This window comes from Plecotus auritus (assembly GCF_963455305.1).
Source record: "Plecotus auritus genome assembly, chromosome: 5".
NCBI classification, from domain to species: domain Eukaryota; kingdom Metazoa; phylum Chordata; class Mammalia; order Chiroptera; family Vespertilionidae; genus Plecotus; species Plecotus auritus.
This window is the reverse complement of record NC_137776.1, coordinates 138,191,211-138,211,108: the sequence shown is the minus strand read 5'-3', so window position 1 is coordinate 138,211,108 and position 19,898 is coordinate 138,191,211.

Genomic DNA, 19,898 nt, shown 5'->3' with positions numbered 1-19,898 from the left:
GGAATGAAAAATGACAGAGATTGAGTATGATTGCATCAAAATTAGAAAGGCTGGAACAGAGAGACAAAGCCAGAAGTAGACCTAAGGAGGGAAGTGTGAATTTGGAGCAAGGATGGGCGAAAAGTGATGTGGAATCCAAGATCACATTAAGGATTTATTTCTAACTTTGCTAGCTCTATCATTGTATGGCTCTGATATAATTTGTGTCTAAGTCAAAGGGAAATTAATATTTTTAGGTAATAGTAACAATATTTGACATTCTGGTACAGAAAACAGATATTTTATGCTTTGTACATATTTATAGAATTTTCCATTTTTGCAAACAAGCCCTAGACATGAAAAACAAACTTAGACAAGTCCCATAATTTTAGTTGGTTGGTTAGGATAGTGGATTTATTTATAATTTCTTTTTACTGACTTGAAAACTATTTTTTTAAAGGCAACAGATAAGTCATCCTCCTGGACATAGCTACTTATGAGTAACATTAATTCCGTGCTCTGCTCTTCAAACTTCCTTCATTAGTCAGTCTGTCCTCACCAATAGAGCCAACTACTGGTCATTATAGGAGACTCTCCAATCTAGAGTTCGTCATAGTGCTCAACTGCAGCCTGCAGGATCTCCTGGACAACTTGTTAAAACACAGATCGCTGCACGCCAAACACAGAGCTGCTGATTCAGTAGGCCTAGAGTTTGGCCCCAAAATTTTCATTTCCAGCAAGCTCCCAGGCAATGTAATAAAGCAGAGCTGCTGACCTGGAACCACACTTTGAGAACCAATGCCTTACCATAATGTTCTTTCTTTTAAGGAGCATAGGCACAGGCTTTTCAACAGTCTCCCTGACCACTGATCATTTAACGTCACACTCCACTCCACGTCAGTCTCTTTTGCATACGAACACACACTTTCCTATGTAACTGCATTTTTGTAACATGTCTTGCCCAACTTTTACCCAAGACATCACAGAAAAAAATCATTTTCTGCTTTTTCTTTTCATCTCATTTTTTTCAGTTGTAATTAAGTTCAAATAGGAAAATGAACAGCCTAACATGGTCTGATAAGCATGACTAGCTAACACATCTGATTAAGTAAATAACACCACAAGTTTAGAAATTTGCCAATTGCCATAGAAGCCTTAGAAAGTGTTCAATTATTTATTAAAATTTCCACTGGCTTACACATCTTCTTTTAATTAAAAATGTGCTTTCATTAAAAAACAATTCAGAGTACAAAAAGTTATTTTATATTTTTGTTATTAATAATATTTTGTTGAAAGCACAGAATAGTATAAATACATTGTGGGTTAAGGAAATTTTGAGGAGCACTGAACATAATTTCTAATCTTATTTCTCTGTATAATGACTTCTAAAAAATATCAACATATAAATGAACCTTTGCAAATTATCCATTTATCAGTGTAGGGCCAACAATGCTCATACAAAGCTTTGATAATTCAGTTGTGTGCACCTATGGAATTCATAAAGAGAACTCTCTTTATAATTAAAAAAAATGCAAGTGGTAGAGAAGCAGATCTGTGGTGCTTAATATTTGAGTAACAACCAAATGGATTGTGAATCCAGATTATCCCATAAACTTGAGAGTAGTCATAGTGGTATTTTTAAAGACTTTAACTTTTTATTTTATCTCAGGAGCATTTTGAAAATAAAACCAAACAAATAGCTCTTCTTCCCAGTTGATTTCATCTTTAAATAAAAACACACACACACACAAAAAACAAAAAACACAAAAAAACCGGGAGACAGTGATGCATGTGCAGGTCCCTCAGAGCCAGCGCAGAGATCCATCAGTCATTTCCCCCAGCAGTTGTGTCTTCCAGACACTCAAACAAGAAGTGTGCGTATCCCTGCAGTGGAGCCCTGAGTGGAGATGAAAGAAGCATGGAAGGTGCCCTGACCCCACCTTTGTCCATGTCTCCACAGCCAGAGTGACTTTATAGGCCAAGTGAACAAATACTGGGGCCTAATTTGTAAGCTAATGCTTTCTTTGAAGTTAGGCAGACAAGTGGATTCAAAACAATTGTATGTGTAAGTAAAATTGGGCATGCTTCTTTTTTGGAAACAGCCAGGACTTTTGACACAGCAGAGCCACAGGCATGGAACATTTATTTAGTAGGACCTTTGTGACCAGTAGTCTTAGATCTCTGGACCTCGGGGGAATAAGGAAAACCAGTTGGCAAACTGAGGTATCCATGCTTCTTGTGTCTGTTTTAAGGTTTCTTCTTGTGGAAAGATGGTGTCATGATTCTGCTCTGCATTCAACCCTGAGATTCAGCTTCTACAGCCCAAGGCATAATAAGGTATTGGTTCATGAAAAAAATGAATATTCAGAGCATGAAGATATTGCAGACACACTTTACCCAAAAGGCAGGAGAACTTGAAGGAATCATGGAAGTCAGTACTCTATTACCTTCTAACCATTTCCCCTCTGAGGCTTAGGATGAGGGGCTCCAAAGATGTTGGGTTGTTTGTCTCTGGTTGGGAGAGAAACGCTTTGGAGATGAGACTCTGTGTGGTTGACTGAGACAGAAGAATCTGGTGTTGAGTTGCCTCCCATTGCCCTGTGTAGAGTGCTCTCTCATAGGCTCCGAACACCTTGCTTCCTAGAGGCAGATGCTGCACTGAGCACAGAGGATGCCAATCATGTTGCAATCAATACAATTCAAATTTAAATTATCCAACATTATGCCTGCTTGAAATTCAAAAGCCAAACTCATCAGTGGCAAAAATTGCATTATCTTATCAGGAAAACCCTCTTATAATCTATTAAACTCATAACACTAGTGTACTTACTTCCCACCAATGCCCAGTTTGATTCATCTTCAAATCAGTTGTTTATGATAATCAAGAAGTCCTGAATGACCTCCAAAATCCTGGTCAAGCATGGCAACCTGGGAAGCATGACAAACTCCTGCCAAGAGGAAGGGATTTTCCAGCGTGGGTTCCTTTTTTGCCTTCTCCTTTCTTTGCCTTCAAGGCAGGATTTCTAACATCTCTTGGTATTTTTGGTCACTGAGCTCTTCCTCTGCCTGCCAGCTCCAACATCCTGGCATTGATGAGGAGCCAGAGAGCCCAGGCAGAAAACGCATGCAGCTCTCTCTCCAGCAGGCAGTACATCTGTATTTATCACAGTAGGAATAATATCAGCATATGCGGAAAACAGCTGCTGCCCCCGGGTCTCCAGCACCCAAGAACAAAAATAAGTCCAACCAACCTAATATATTTTCCAATGCATGTCCTGGAAGTTTGAAATTGCCTTTGTTTCCATTTTTATGGCCCCAGGGGGAAAATATCTATCAAATTTAGTATATGCCTTTTACTTTGTGGCAGTTTGAGATTCAACCATATCATCTGTAATGAAAACAAAGCGACCTTTAAAATAATTTAAAAAAAAAAAAAAAAAAAAAAAAGAACCCTTTCCATCAGAGACATGGCCTGAACTAGTGCCAAAGATTTCAAGCTGGTGAACCAGCAAAGGAGTCAGATAAATCGGAATGAGTGTAACAGATCTGATCTATTTCAGCTCAGATTAACCTCTTTACTATCTTCCACAGCCAAAAATCCTGAGTTGCAGGAATAAAAAATGTTTAATAGAGCAGAGCCTCAGGGGAAAAACTTAAAAAAAGAAATTGCATTTTTTTTTTTTTTTTAAAGAAAGCCCATAGCTATACATGCCAGGACTATGGTGAGGATCGAGAGTGGGGGAGGGACAGGTTTTGTACCGTGCCAATCTGAAAGGCAGATTTATTTCACTTGTATATAATAATTCCAGATCCCAGTGACAATTTACATTAGTTGGCAACAGCTGCTTATAGGTCAGGTAACAATCGCATTGAATAACCTCATAACGAACAACTGTGGATTTCACATTGGTGTTAATTGCATTTCATGCTCTTCGAAAGCCTCAAACAGGCTGTGTGAAAACACAGAACCAGGTTCTGTTTTCTGTTTGTTTTTTTTTCACACAGGAGAAAGCTTTTACACATCTTCAGAAGGAAGGTGGAGGGTTGGAAGATGATTCTGAGTCATGGACCAAGTGGGTCTTTCTGGGCCAAGGTTGGTGGATATTTTCTAACAAGGTAGGACACCCATCTAAGTTAAAGGGAGAGGCAGAGATGTGTATTGGAGCCTATTCCTGGCTGAGTAGGTCTAGGACACGTTTGTGCATTGTGAGCAAGGAATTAACACACGGGGGTCCCCTTCTCTGTGTCAGTTGTGATGTTTAGTTGAATCCTGAAACTTAAGTGACTGGAACAGTCTTATCTGAATCCAGGTGTACAGGCTTTGGGTGAATAAGTGTCCTACACTTGTGTTTCTCAATATATTTTCCCACCAGTTTTATTGAGCTACTAGAGGCCTGGTGCATGAATTTGTACACAGGTGGGTCCAGCGGGGGGAGGAGGAGCCCTTTCCCCCGCCGGCCAACCACCCGCAGCCCCTCCACCCGCCGGCCAGGGGTAGGGGGGTCTGATCTGGGACAGGGCCAGCTGGGGGGAGGGGCCGTGGCCAGAGTCGGGGGAGGGGCTGCAGGAGGTTGAGGGGGGCCCATGGGGGCCTGGATCAGTCTGGTTGGCTGCCATAGTGTGAGTCATAGTGACCAGTCGTTCTGATCATTCTGCCGTTCGGGGTTGTTGGGCTTTTAAATATATAGATTACTGACATAGAACATTGTATAAATTTAAGGTATACAGCCAAATGATTTGATATATGTATATGTTGTAAAGTGATTATCACAGTGAATTAGTATTTGTCACCTCATATAGTTACAATGTTTTTCCCTGTGATGAGAACTATTAAGTTCTCATACTTTTCAAAGTGCATATGAATTTACCTAGGGTCTTGCAAATACAGATGCTAATTTAGCAGGTTTTGGTGAGGCCCAAGATTCTGCATTCTTGAGAGCCCGGGTGATGTTCAATGCCATAGCTCCTCAGATTGCATGCCCAGAGCTGGGTTACAAACCTGAGGCATTTCAGCAGATTTAGGACTTTACCTGCTCTGAACTCTGTGTTACATCAGATGGCATCCTTTGATGCTAAATGTGTCCATGCAAAGGCAAGTTAGCCTAGTTCCTGTCTCTTTTACCTTATAATTCACTAGGATTTCTCCAAAGAAATTGTATGGCTGTAGCCATGAGCATCGTTTTCATTTTCATTGTAGCAATGTTCAGTTTACTCCTGGGCAATGACAAAACTTTGGACATGTGTTAATGTCTGCAGCCCTTCTTCAGCTCTGATATTCAAAAATATTACCTAGAGACAGGAAAATATAAATTTCAAACATTCACACTTTCCTACTTGAAGACTCCATTCTCATTTAAATATTTATTGAGAAGGCAAAAAGTATAAGAATAAGAACTGTAATCTTTCATTACAATATGAGATATAGCATGGAATATTTTCACCTTATTCAATTCCTAGGGTTCTGTGATAAGATCAAGAAGCTTTGCATAAATTATTGTAAATATGTAATATTAATACATGTGTTTAATTTTTTTTTGTTAATCTTCACCTGAGGATATTTTTGCCATTGATTTTTAGAGAGAGTGGATGGAGGGGGCCAGGGAGAGAGAAACATTGATGTGAGGGAGACACATTAATTGGTTGCCTCCTGAACGCGCCCTGACCAGGGCCAAGGATTGAACCTGCAACCCAGGTATGTGCCCTTGACCGAGAATTGAACCCGAGACCCTCTGGTGCACAGGCCGATGCTCCAACCACTGAGTTATGCTGGCCAGGGCACAAGTATTTAATTTTTAATTTTATTACTATATCATATTACCATATGAATTTTTATTATGAAAGATACGTATTATCAGAAAATCTCCTATGACAAACTCTTACGGTATTTTTTCCTCAAACTATGCAAACTATTGCTTGGGAGGTGCCTGTTGAACAAAGTGCTGCTCTTCATAAGGTCAGTGAAAACTCATGACTTAGTGGGGAGGACAGAGATAAATACATGGGCTTGAGACCTTTTCATAGATAGTGAGAGTTGCAGTCATGGAATAGAAGAGATAATCCAGTGGGATCTTAGGGAATGTCTCCTTCAGTTCAAAATCTTCTTCTCTAACCCAGGCAGTATGCCCTTCTTCTCCATAGGCAAAACACTGAGCAAGATTATTCAAGATGAAAGGGATTTTAGAGTCACCTACTGTAGGAAGGGTGAAGAAATGATTTATCTCCCAAACTATAACATTTTTTAAAGTGAAGTGGGGCAGAACTAATAATTATGGTATAACAACAGATACAAACTAGAACTTTCCTGGGAAAACCAGGATATGTGGATACCCTAGATACAACCCTGCCTTCTAATGGGATAAAAATCCACCCAAATGCATCCCACAGAGCTGGTCATCTGACCTCTTTGTTGAATACGTCTAAGGAGAAGGGTACTCATTCTTACAGAAGGGAGCATCTCCCACTGTTAGATTGGTTTCGTTATTAGGATGTTCTTTCTACCTTTGGCATAGTATTTGCATACAGTCCCTTACTCCATGCTACCATTTAGGCAACCCAGAACAAGTGGCATTTGTTCTGCAACACATGTATGTATTCTTTAAAATACGTATGAACAGCATTATATTGTGTGCTTTAAAATTTTACATAACTGGTATTCTCTATGAATCCATTATGACTTACTATTTTTTTACCTGATACTATTTTTTGATGCCTGTCCATGTTAATACACCTAATTCACACAACATAATTTTTGTATAGCATTCTACTGTATTTTATTTATTTAATCCCCTATTGAATATTTTTATAAAAATATTTTGGGAAGATTTAAAATATCATGGTTGACTTAAAAATACATTCTCTGTGCTTCTGTTATACCTTAAGTATGTTCCTTTTGTAGCATTTATCATACTACCTTTTCATCATTATCTTTCCTCGGGATTAGACTGAAAATCCTTGAAAGCAGAGACAGTTTCTTTTTTTTTTTTTTAACTGTTTACTAATATCTTTTATTTATTTGTTTATTTTTAATTGTTTAGACTCTCAATTCCAATAATTACAGGCTGTTGTTGTTCCTTGTGATTAAGCCCCTATAAGGTATTACAACTAGTAGTACATGTCTCCATTCCCCCGTCATCCCCTTTTCCCTCACCTCCCCCCACAGTGTCTGGCCTCTGTTGGTTGTACTTATCTGCATGCATACAAGTCCTTCCGTTGATCTCCTACCCCCCCAACCCTCCCCTACCTTCCCGCTGTAGTTGAACAGTCTGTTCGATGCTTCTTTGCCTCAGTCACTCACTCAGCAAGCATTTAAAGGTAGCAGTCATCTTCCAGGGAGTTTGCTGTGTAGTAGTCCCCTCCCCTACCCATGGTTCAGTTACCCTTCCCGGGGTTCCCCCTGGACCCCCGCCTCCCAAAGCCCTGTCAGCCATGGTCCAAAAATATTAAATGGAAAATACCAGAAATAAACAATTTTAAATTGTGCGCCATCCTGAGCAGCATGATAAAATCTCCTGATGCCCCACCTGGGACGAGGACCAGCCTGTCTGGCGTCTCCACGCTGCACGTGCCCCGCCCCTTAGTCACGTGACAGCCGCCATCTTGTTACCACAGGGGCTGTGGCCTCTCGCAGTGCGTGTGGCCGCCACCTTGCGTTATTCGGTAATGGCCCCAACTTGCCAGCCTAGTGAGGCCTGCAATTCGCATATGCCACAGAGAAGCCGCAGAGTTCTTCCTTTAAGTGAAGAGGTGCAACTTCTCGACTTAAGGCGTCTTGTCATCTCACATCATCACCACAAGAAGTGAGTACAGTGCAATAAGCTATTTTGAGGGAGACCATATTTACATAACTTGGATTACATTATATTGTTACCATTGTTCTATTTTATTATTAGTTACTGTTAATCTCTTACTGTGCCTAATTTACAAATTAAACTTTATCATAGGTATGTATGTACTCTAGGAAAAAAAACATAAAACATATAGAGTTCGGTATTATCTGTAGTTTCAGGCATCCATTGGGGGTCTTGGAATATCTCCCACAGATATGGGGGACTGCTGTATATATTTTGAAAGGCAAAAACGAATAGTTCCAGAATAGAGAGATATATAGCCCAGAGCAGATGTCATGAACTGGACTGTGGACGCTTAGACTAGATTCAGCATAAAAAGGAGGCTTATTTTATTTATAGTTAAGCTAACATTAAAAAATTAAGAAACCACATACAAATCCAAGGTTCCGTTGTCTCTTGAAAAACCGAACTGCAGGGCAGCCTGTATTCTTCTTTGTTGAAAACTGGCTGGAGCTGGGCAGAGCCCACGCCCTTCGTGTGTGCTGTCTCCGCCTGGCCTGCTTCTCTCCGGTCTGCTTGGGCCTCATACTAGTGAATCACGTTTGTAGTACGTCACCGGGAGGACTGGGGGGATGACGTCATACCTACTGGGGCAGAGCAGAAGGCAAGGAGCCGGAGCAATCGGACCAGGGAGGTGTGGCGTTGGAGCACTGACCTCTCCTTTCCACACAGACAAGCGCCGCTATGTTTAGTCTCCCGTCAGTTGTGTTTCTGTCACCTTCTCCCTGTGTATCACTCAGTTTTTGCTTTTCCTAAAGTGCTTGATTCATTATACACTGTTAGTTTCTACCATAATTTCATTGCATATTTTGACAACTCAAAATGGCCTCATTTATCCCATGTAATATTTCCTCAAATTCTACCTTCTGTAGTATTAATAACATCAATTTTTCTTTCTTTTTACTTTGCATTTTCCTGATGGATCTTTGCTCCTACATTTTATTCAGAACTTTTTGGTCTCATTTTGTTTTATGTCTTCCATATATGATACATTTTTGGTTTGGGGATATTTACATTTTCATAAATAAATATAACCATTTCATGTTTACTATCTTTGTGTTTTACTAAGAAAATTTAAGCAAATGATATTTACCTTTCATTGCCTACTTTGTCTTGTACGTTTTCTGATTTTGGTGCTCTCATTTTTTTCTCGTGTTTTTGTTGATTTGTTTTGCTCTTACAGTATGATTATATTCTATCATGTTTGGTTTAATTTTTTTACAGTGGTGATCAGGATATAAAATATTCTGATTCTCAATGTATTAGGAATTAATGTCACATTTATAAAATGCATAATTAAATGTGCATTTCTTTAATCATGGAAAACACAAAGTAATACTATTTGGTATGTCCAAACCCTAGGCACAGACAGAGCAGCCGTTATAATATCCATCTTTCATAGGGATTCAGAAGTGCAAGGTGACTCTGTCTAAAGTTACTCCATCTGCTAAACATCAAATATGCTTCCACTCAGCTTAGGGGGTTTGTGAGAAGTACAGGTTAGTGTACTTTCTCTCGCACTTTTGTAACTCAGGGTCCAACAGAAAATGGATGGCATCTTTGTGGGAATTATAAATACTTTTTTAATGAAAGAGTAATTTACAGAGGTATGGGTACAGTTAAGGGAACCAACAAAGGATATTGAGGCACCTGCCACTAGCAACAGGGCAAGGGTGGGAATGGTGTTCGTTGAGTGTATTTAAAAGGTGCTGCTAGGGAAGAGAGTCCCCACAGATGCTGTAGTCATAGAAGGATGCAGTGACTAACATAATTGCAATAAATCTAAAAGGAGTGTGAATTACACATACCCCAAATGCCACTTTTCTCCTCTTGTTTTCATGGCATCTGCTAGTGCTTCCACGTTGGCCAAACCCAACGGAAGCCTAACGGGCAGTGGAGCCCCAGTGAAGCAGTCTCTAGATGTCAGCCTCTTAGAGAAGATGTGGTACAACATAAAATTATCCAGTGGCTTAATGTATTATATTGACCAGGCATCTAACTCAGAACATTGAAGAGCAGAGCATGGGTTAGGCATAGTTTCTACTCTATGGGCACTTATAGCCTCTGACCAACCACCATGATATAGGTAGGTAGACTGAAGCTAAAGAGAGAACTTTGACATTGTTTCAGGTTTTCTTAGTTGCAGTGTCTTTCTATTTAAAAACACTGTGGTAAAGTGCAAAGCACATGGGTATTCAAGTTAGAGTACTTGGAAAATAAATCAGAGGGCACCACTTTATGTGTGTGGACTAGTTTCTTAACCTTTCTGAGCCTCAATTCTCTCATCTGTAATACCTGGGTTGTTGTGAGGCTTAAAATGAGCAACTTTTGTAAAATACAAGGTTCAATGTAGGTACTTGCCACGAGTTTATTCCTTTTGATTTACATGGTGGCATCATGCTCAGAGACTGAAGATGAGGATGAGAGACTGGATACACAGGATAGTCGATTCAGCTATGGAGTTGTTAGTGTAGGTAGATATGAATGAATACCAAAGGAATCGAATAACATCTTTTGGAAATGATTAATGTAAACAAATATCTGAATTGTTTGAACTGCAGCTACAGCATCACATCAGTATCCTCTGGGTTGATGTGAAAACACAACTGAATCTCAAATCTGGCGTGTGGCAGGTGGGAGCACCAATGCTCTCCCTCAAACTTCCTTTACTCTTTATTTCACTATAGCCTTTCGGTGCCTCTCTCGAGGCTGCACAAGACTTGTTTCCAGCCATTTCTTCTCCTTCACAACCCAACACTCACCACACAACACACAGTGGATAAAGCTGATGTGGAAGGGAGGCACAAAATCTTCCAAATGAAATGAGAAATGTGAAACAATTGCCTCCATTCTCTGTTATCATTTTTGAGTGTCAAATACCGACCCACAGTAGACAATGCCATCTTGTGGTTCTTGTGAAAATCATTCCTTGGAAAATTCAAGAAGGTCATTGTTTAAATCTCACTGCACATGTTCTTCTTTCCTATCCTGCTTTTATAGATTAAGTCATTATCCTCTAAAACTCCTAACAAAAACAGGAGCCAGATTATTTCTACCGCAGCAGGTCACTCTTTTATGGGAAAATCCCACTGTGCTATCTTTAAAGAATCTTGGTACAGTTATGCATTTGTCAGAAAGATGGAGTCAGGCTGGCTCCTTGGTTTATTTTTCTTGGGAAGCAGTCATGCATCAGTTTGTAAAATAGCGCAGCCTGCAGTACTGAGTCCCATGCCACACTGCCATCCCGTGTGTCAGCACTCTTGAGTATTGAATCCTGTGCAGGAAGCCCTCATCCATACTTATCCAAAAAAGTTTCCTCTGGACTACAATTGGCACATAAAAGGTTTCAGCAGCAGCAGCTGTTTGGGCCACTTCCTGGTGTTATGTGAGTGTTGTGGGTTTGGGTATATTTCCCGGGAACATAAAAATGGCTTGTTACCTTTGAAACCTCAGGGAAATCAAAACCAGAACATATTTTGGATGCCAAAGTGATTAATCCATAGTTGCCCTCTGAGTTGAAATAATGACTCGGACCTCACATTTTATAATATCCCCTTTCTTTCCCTCAGTATGCTCTAGGCTCAAGAAACAATGGAGCATGCTTTCATGGCCCCTGCCCTTCCTACTCCTCAGCTGTCTCAGTCAAAGATACCTTGTAATTATTATAGCATTATTATGTTAAGTACATAATTAATTACATAGTAACATATTATGCATATTAATACAGACTTGGTATTTTTTTTAAGTTTGTTGTCACTTGACCCTGTATTATTTTCCCAAACACATAGATGCATTAGCAATAATCATGTGGTGCATAGAATAGTTTCTCTGCAGCAATATTCTGTCTCTCTTCTGTTCAGAAGTGACTAGAAAGAGCGTTTTAAAAAAATCTTACAGTAGTACACTGAGCACTCTTATGTATAATAAACATACCAATTAATGTTTCTTTTATTGTTTATAATTCAATTCCAGGGGAACCTACTAAAAACAAACTTAAATTGAAAATGCAATTTTAAATTATTAATATTTAAAATTTAATTTGTCATATACTGGTATTAAAATACTTTGGTAATGTCTAGGGGAATAAACTGTGTTTTGAAGGCAATTTGCCCTTTTAAGATCTCAAATATATCTCATAAAATTTATTTATTTAGTAGATACTTTTTGAAGGTCTATTGGTCCCAGAAACTCTGTGAGGTGTTGATTATACAGAAAAGGTAAGATATGGTTTCTGCCCTCAAGGAATTTATAGTAATGGGAGGAACAAGCAAGTAAACAAGCAATTACAAATGCATGTGGTTAGTTCTGTAGTGAGTAGAGTTAGGGGTTATGTGGATGAACATTGGAGCAATGGAGAAATCCACTCTTAAAGAGTCACAGACTTCTAGATAAAAGTGACAAAATAACAGATGAGAAGGAGTTCCAGTGAAAAGGGTAAGGAATAATATTTCACCCAGACTGAGAACATATTCTTCCCTGGAGACTTGCACTAATTTCAACACTTAAGGTAATCATCTCAAACTGGTGTATTAATCTCAATAACATTTTACTGGTCTCTCTTCCAATCACAATCTCAGCAAGTTATTCTGTGAATATTGACAAACTGATTCTAAAGTTTATCTGCAGAGGCAAAAGACCTAGAATAGCCAATACATTATTAAAAAGAACAGCCTGGCCAGTGTTGCTCAGTGGTTGAGTGTTGACTTATGAATCAGGAGGTTGTGGTTCCATTCCAAGTCAGGGCACATGCCCGTGTTGTGGGCTTGATCCCCAGTAGGGGGTGTGCAGGAGGCAGCCAATCAATGATTCTCTCTCATCATTGATGTTTCCCTCTCCCTCTCCCTGTCCCTTCTTCTCTGAAATCAATAAAAATATATTTTTAAAATTAAAATAAAAAAGAACAAATTTGGAAGACTGACGCGACCCAACTTCAAGACTTACTCTAAAGCTATAATGATTAGGACAATGTGGTATTGGCAGAAAAATAATAAAAGCCAACTAGATCAATGGACAAGAATAGAGATTCAGAAATAGACCCACAAAAATATAGTCAACTGATCTTTGACAGAGGAGCAAAGACAATACAATGGAGCAAAGATATTATTTTCAACAAATGGTGCTGGAACCACTGGATATACACATGTAAAAAAATAAATCTAGATACAGGTCTCACACCCTTTACAAAAATGAATTCATAATAGATCACATATCTAAATGTAAAAATGCAAAATTATAAAACTCCTAGAAGATAGCATAGGCAAAAACCTACTTGACCTTGGGTATGGTGACAACTTAGACACAATACCAAAGGTAAAATCCATGAAAGAAATAATTTATAAGCTGGACTTCATTAAAATTAAAAAAACTTCTGCAAATGATAATGTCAAAAGAATGAGAAGACCAGCCACAGACTGAAAATATTTGCAAAAGGCACAACTGATAAAGGACTCTTATCCAAAGAGTCTCATAAAATTCACTAATAAGAAAATAACTTGATTAACAGTGTCCAGAGACTTAATAGACACCTCACCAAAAAAGATATACACATAGAAAATAAGCATATTAAAAGATGTTCCACATCATATGCCCTCAGGAAAATACAAATTAAAACAACAATGAAATACCACTCACTACACATCTATTAGAATGGCCCAAATCTGGAACATTGACGACAGCAAATGCTGGCAAACATGGAGCAACAGAAACTCTCATTCATTGCTGGTGGGAATGCAAATGGTAAATTCACTATGTAAGACAGTTTGGCATAATTACTCTTATGATTTAGAAATCATGTTCCTTGATATTTCCCCAAAGGAGCTATAAACTATGTCTACATAAAAACCTGCTTATGGTTGTTAATAGCAGCTTTATTCACAATTGCCACAACTTGAAGCAAACCGTGATTTCCTTCAGTATGTAAATGAATAAACTATGGTACATTCAGACAATGGAATATTATTCAGTACTAAAAAGAAATGAGCTACCAAACCAGGAAAAGACATGGAGGAAACTTAGATGTATATTACTAAGTGAAAAAAAGCCAACCTGAAAAGGCTGCATACTGTATGATTCTAACTATATGATATTCTGGAAAAGGCAAAAGCATGGAGATAGTAAAAAGATCAGTGGTTGCCAGGGAGATAAATAGGTGGAGCACAGAGGGTTTTTAGGGCAGTGAAATTATTCTGTATGAAACCATAATAGTGGATACATTATTATACTTTTGTCATAACCCATAGAATGTAAAACATCAAGAATTAACCCTAATGTAAAATATGGACTTCTGGTGACAATGGCGTGTTGATGAGGGTGCATTGATTGTAACAATGAATTATTCTTGTGTGTGAAGTTCATAGTGGGGATGGTTGTGCATATTTGGGGGTATGGGGTATTGGGAAACTTTCTGCTCAATTTTTTTGCTTACTTTAAACTACTCTAAAAATAAAATGTATTAAAATTGCATAGAACTAAATACACACACACAAGTACAAAAAATCTAAATAACATTGTCGTTTGTATCAATGTCAATATCCTGGTCAGGATATCTGTTTTATTTCTTACAACTGCCTGAGAAACTACACTTATCTCAAAATAAAAAAAAGGTGTTTTTTTTTAAATGTAAACTAGATCAAGACTCCATCCTGCTTAAAAGCATTCATTGTCCATCCCCCTTAAAATAAAATCAGAGCTGCTTTCCATATTGTAGATGATCTTGTAAGATCTGTCCTTTGTCAGCCTTTCTAACTGTATCCTCTCTTTCTGTGGGCTGCCACCACAGTAACGTCCTTACTGCCCTTGGATATGCCAGGCTGCTTTCCCCTCTGAGTCTTTATGCTGTTCCTTCTCCAGGTTACTATAGGGCTGCCTCAGCTTGTCCATCAGTTCAAATGTCACTGATCATTTTATTTACAATTCCCTGCCCACACACACACTATCCCATTACCTTTATCTTATTTATACTATTCACTAAAGGCCCAGTGCACAAAATTCTTGCACTGGGAAGGGGGGAGCCTCTGCCCAGCCTGCACTTTCTCACAGTCCAGGATTCCTCTCGCAGTCTGGGACCCCTCACTCTTGGCCGCCCGCCTGCTCGCTGCTCCTTACCGCTGGGCTCCCTGCTCCTTAGTGCTTCCGTGGAGGCGGGAGAGGCTCCTGCCACCGCCGCTGCACTCGCCAGCCATGAACCTGGTTTCTGGCTGAGCAGTGCTGCCCCTGTGGGAGGCACTGACTCCCAGGGGGCAGCTCCTGCGTTGATCATCTGCCCCCTGGCGGTCAGTGCGCATCATAGTAACTGGTCGTTGCACTGTTCGCTCAATTTGCATATTAGAGTTTTATTATATAGGATAATTGGAAGCTCTCTATAATCACATTTGTCTTTTTTCTCCCTGCATGCCTAATTCTGCAGAATGTTAAGTTCAATGAATGCAGGGACATTTGTCTCTCCTGTTTCCCACCATGCCCCAGTGTCCAACTCTGTACCTGATTCCTAGTAGGTGCCCAGTAAATAGCTAAGTGAATTATTTTTTTTAAATTCATGAATGTCTCTTAAGAAGGTACCCGTTAAAATAAGGAAGAAATCAACATAAGGAAGAAGTTATAGCTTAGGGCCTTCACAATGCAGCTATTTAAATTGAAATTTCACTGAGAACTAATAGTTTTAAAGGAAGGAAAATGAGTTGATTGGTAAGAACCCAAATCAATTTCCCAGTTTTTCTGAACATGCATAGAGGTGAGTCTGAAAAGTAATTAACTCCCTGTGCTCTGGGTCTGAGAGTGAGGTCAAGGTACTTGCAGGGCAAATTAAGGCCCTGTAGTCTCCCAAGATGAAGATCCAAGGTCAAGCAGAATTACAACTCATGCATTTTTGGGACAGAGTTGTAGGATGTTTTGTTCTAGTTCATTGTTAAATCTATTTTGCCTGCTGTTAGTTTGATAGCTCCCTCATTTCACTAGGTTTGGTACCTGGGGACTATGAAAGCATGGTGAAGCATGAAAAAAAGACAAAATGTGCTTACTCCCCACAGCAGCAATTTGGGCCAACTCCATCTTGTGAGAATTGTTCAGAAAAGCTCAGAAGAGCCAGACAGGCATTTGCCATACTCACCTCTCCACACTCTTGTGGTGTGTGCTGCTGCAGACAGGCCCCTGGCTGGACTAGGAGCGGTTTTTCCATCCCCTGCGCTCTCAGTCAGTTTGTGTTTTTATAACAAGATATTGCAAACCAGGTAGCTCAAACAACATAACTGTATTTCTCAGTTCTAGAAGCTAGAAAGTTTGGGGTCAATGTGCTGGCCAATTTGGTTCCTGGTGAGGGATCTCTTCCTGGTTATGTCCTCATATGTTGTTGAGAGAGGAAAGCAAGTGCGTAAGTGCCCTGTGGTCTTTCCTTACAAGGGTGCTAGTCTCATCATGAGGGCTCCACTCTTATTACCTAATTACCTCCCAAATACCCCCTACTCCAAATACCATCACATAGGGGATTAGTGTTTCAACATATGAATTTTGAGGAAACATATTCAGTCCATAGCACCTGCCAATCTCACCCTATCTCTTCTGCCTACTATGTGAGTTTAGCAAAGTATAATTTCTCAATCCCCTGCTTTCAGCTGCATCCTGGGAATAGATAAACATGAGTTAGGAACATCAAACCATCCCAGTGATGGAAAAAACCTTCACAGAGCTCTGGGTTGAGAAAGGGTTCTCTACCAATGGTTAGAATTTCGGCACTCTCAACACTTCCTTCTTCATCAGCAGAGTTTAATGTGTTTTTCTTGTTGGCTTCTTTGTAAGATAGATTTAGAAAAATTTTTGCAAGATTTATTCTGTTCTAAAAATAAAGTTTGAAAACTGTTCTACCACTCTCACAATTCTCCTCCCTTTTTCATGGTGTGATAGCCACACTGTCTCAGTTTTCTTTTCTGGACACCTTTCATGATCCAAATTTCCAAACATCGGAGGCCCCCCAGGTTCAGTCCTTAGCTCTTTTTTCCTTTTCACTCTCTTAGTGTCCTATCCAGTTCCTTGACTTCAAATACCATTTAACATGCTGACAACTCCAAACATATTATTGCCAGCCCTGACATTGCCTCTGAGCCCCAAACTACTCTATCTAGCAACTTCTAAAGGTAGTCTACTTGAATGTGTGCTGGACATCACAAATCTAACATGTCCAATAGTGAACTTTTGACTCAGTCATCCAATCTGAACTTATATTTTTTACTTTTCTCCATCTCATACTTCACACCTCATCCCTGAGCAAGTCCTGAATCTGCTCTGTCTTCCAAATCTGCCTCATCATTTCTCACCACCTGAACACTTACGCTCTCATCTCTGTTTTCCTGCAAGAGCATCCTGTTTCCTTTATTTGTACTCCTGACCTCTTCAGTCTACTCAGAGCAGCCAGAGATCTCATTTCAAAATACAGATCATGTCATAGTGTTTCCTTGCACAAAATTCTTGAGTGACTTCTCATCACATAGTGAATAAAAACTAAAGTTTTTCCTGTGTCCATGAGACCTCAAACGATGTGGCCCTACTCCTCCCATGATTCTTTCTCATCACTGTCACTCTTCTGTAGCTGATTGCCTCCCTGCTGCCCTCAATCACACCATGCATGGTCGCCCTCCAGTCTTTGCACCTGCCTTTCCGACCTGAACCATGCTTCCCCCAGGTATTCATATCCCTTTTCAGGTCTCTGCTGTAATGTCACCCCCCAGAGTGACCATTCCTGGCCCCCAATCTAAAATATCAAACCCCATCCCCATCATTCTCTGTTCCATGTACATCTCTTTTTAACATTATAACAGTCTGATATTATACTTCATAATCATTTATTTATTTTCTGTCTGCCCCACTAGAATGTAAGCTCTACGAGGGCAGAGATTCCTCTTATTCACTATTGTGTCATCAGCCCCTAACATGGTACTTTATATAGGATAAGTACCTAAGAAATAGTTGCTAAATAAAAGAATTCTCTCATTTGTTCAGAGAATAAAACTGAGGCCCAGCAGATAGAAGTTCAGCATTTCCTTCTCTTTCCTCGTTCTTTGAGAAAACTAGTGTTTCTGTAGTCAAGAGGTGCAGAACTTTATAGAGACCCTTAGTTCTTCACTAACACAAGATAGTTGAGACAACATGCAAAGCAAAGTTAAAACAACTCAGAGGCAGAAGCTGTGTAGCAATGCATCAGTATTGAGATGCAGTGGTCTGAGAGGAACATTCTTGGAGGTGAAGTGGGCTAGAGGCCACATCTATTTGTTCCTTGTGAAGAAAAAGGATATGGATGCCCAAGCACTAGTATTTAAATAGGTGGCCAAGAGTTGGATATTTAGGACAAATGTTAGATATGTCTGATATACATGCCATCCTACCTATAGTGTTACATCAGTGGCTTATTTAACTTTATGATGAAACAATTTTGAAAAAAATGTATATATAAATACACATACAGATGTAGGTAGGATAGATATTTTGTTCTCCTTTTCAGGACAATTGCTTTATGAAGCAAATAAAGTGTTTGTACTAATTTCTTAAACCAAAAAAAATTTTTTAAAAGATCCTTCCAATGCACCTTGTCATCCTGTGGACATTCCTCCATAGAGTAAATAGTGGAGATGCCCAGTGACAGGTCAACTGGTTGTGTCTGTTAAGTCATCAATGAATCTGTTGATTTGATGCATCAACTTGTTGGCCTTTAACATTGCCCCGACAGGCTGTTTTTTACAATCTATCCCTCCCACCTTCATGCATACACATAGAGACCTTCACACCACACGCTCACTCCAGCTAATTTCCATTTGAAAGCAGTTGCTTGGACAAGTGTTAATGGAAGTCATAGTTTTTCTGTGAAACACTGTGACACAATGGTGGGAGTCCAAACAAAAGAAATCCTGAATCCCGAAGTAGTACACTAACATCTTAATTAAAGTCCAGGAAGAGAAACAATTTTCTTCCAGAAAGCTTGGTATTAGCAAAGCCTATTTACTTCTGGAGAAGACAAGTGCTAAGACACATTGTAAACCATTGAACTTGACAAGGCTTGACTTTGAAAACTGGGTTCAGTATGTCCTTCTGCAATAGAGACACTAGCACACAAGGATAAATGAACAGAGGCCATCGAACACTCTGCCTTCTCATTTTGTTCAAGCTTTATTATTTTTTTTTTCAGAGTTCAACTCAGTACCCATCTCCTATAAGCAGTCTTCCACTATTGCCAGCCCATGTAGAAACATCGCAATCTCCTGAGCCCTGGCGGTGAAGTGCAACAACACTACTTTAAAAGGTATGCAATCTTCAATTTCTTAATGATGAAGGGAGCTTGCCTGCTTATCTTCTCATTTTATAGTATGTTCTGATGGAGGGCTTGTGTTAAAATAAAAAATTGAATATGTGTGTGTGTGTGTGTGTGTGTGTGTGTGTGTGTGTGTGTGTACTGGAGGCCTGGTGCACGAATTCATGCATGGGTGGGGTCTGGCCGGCCCGCCCCTATTGGAAGGATCTGGCTGGGCTGGCTGAGGGGAGAGGCCATGGAAGGTTGGCCGATCGGGGTCAGCGGGCAGGGGGAGGCAACCCGGGGGGGGCGGGGGAGTGCCAGGGGGAGGGTCCTGGAGAAGACCCACTGAGCTGGAGCTGAGCATGGGCCCCAGGCTTCCCAGGGAGGACAGCCTCAGCAAAGAAACAGAAACCACCAGAAGGCTCTGCAAACAGGCCCTGAGCTCCCTTTGGCCAGGTGGACTCAGAGCTGGTGTTTCTGTGTGTACATTAGACACAGCCCGGCACTCGCCTTTGTCTGTTGGTCAAATCCATTGCATCGAAAAACGTGTTCCCCTTCTTCTCTTTGGGCCCTTACAACAAATACAGGCCAATTGGAAGACGCGGGCCCTAGTGGCAGAGCCAGGCACCACAATCACCCGGAATTTAGGCCTAACACAACTGATTAGCAATCTCCATGGAACAGAACACACTGTTTTAGCGTCTTAATTCTCCCCTAAGCCTTCCTCCCAAGCTTGGTGTGCTCTGAGCCTGTCTTTTTCTGGCGGTGCCAGGTTCTGGGCTGCTGGTCGGGTGGCAGGT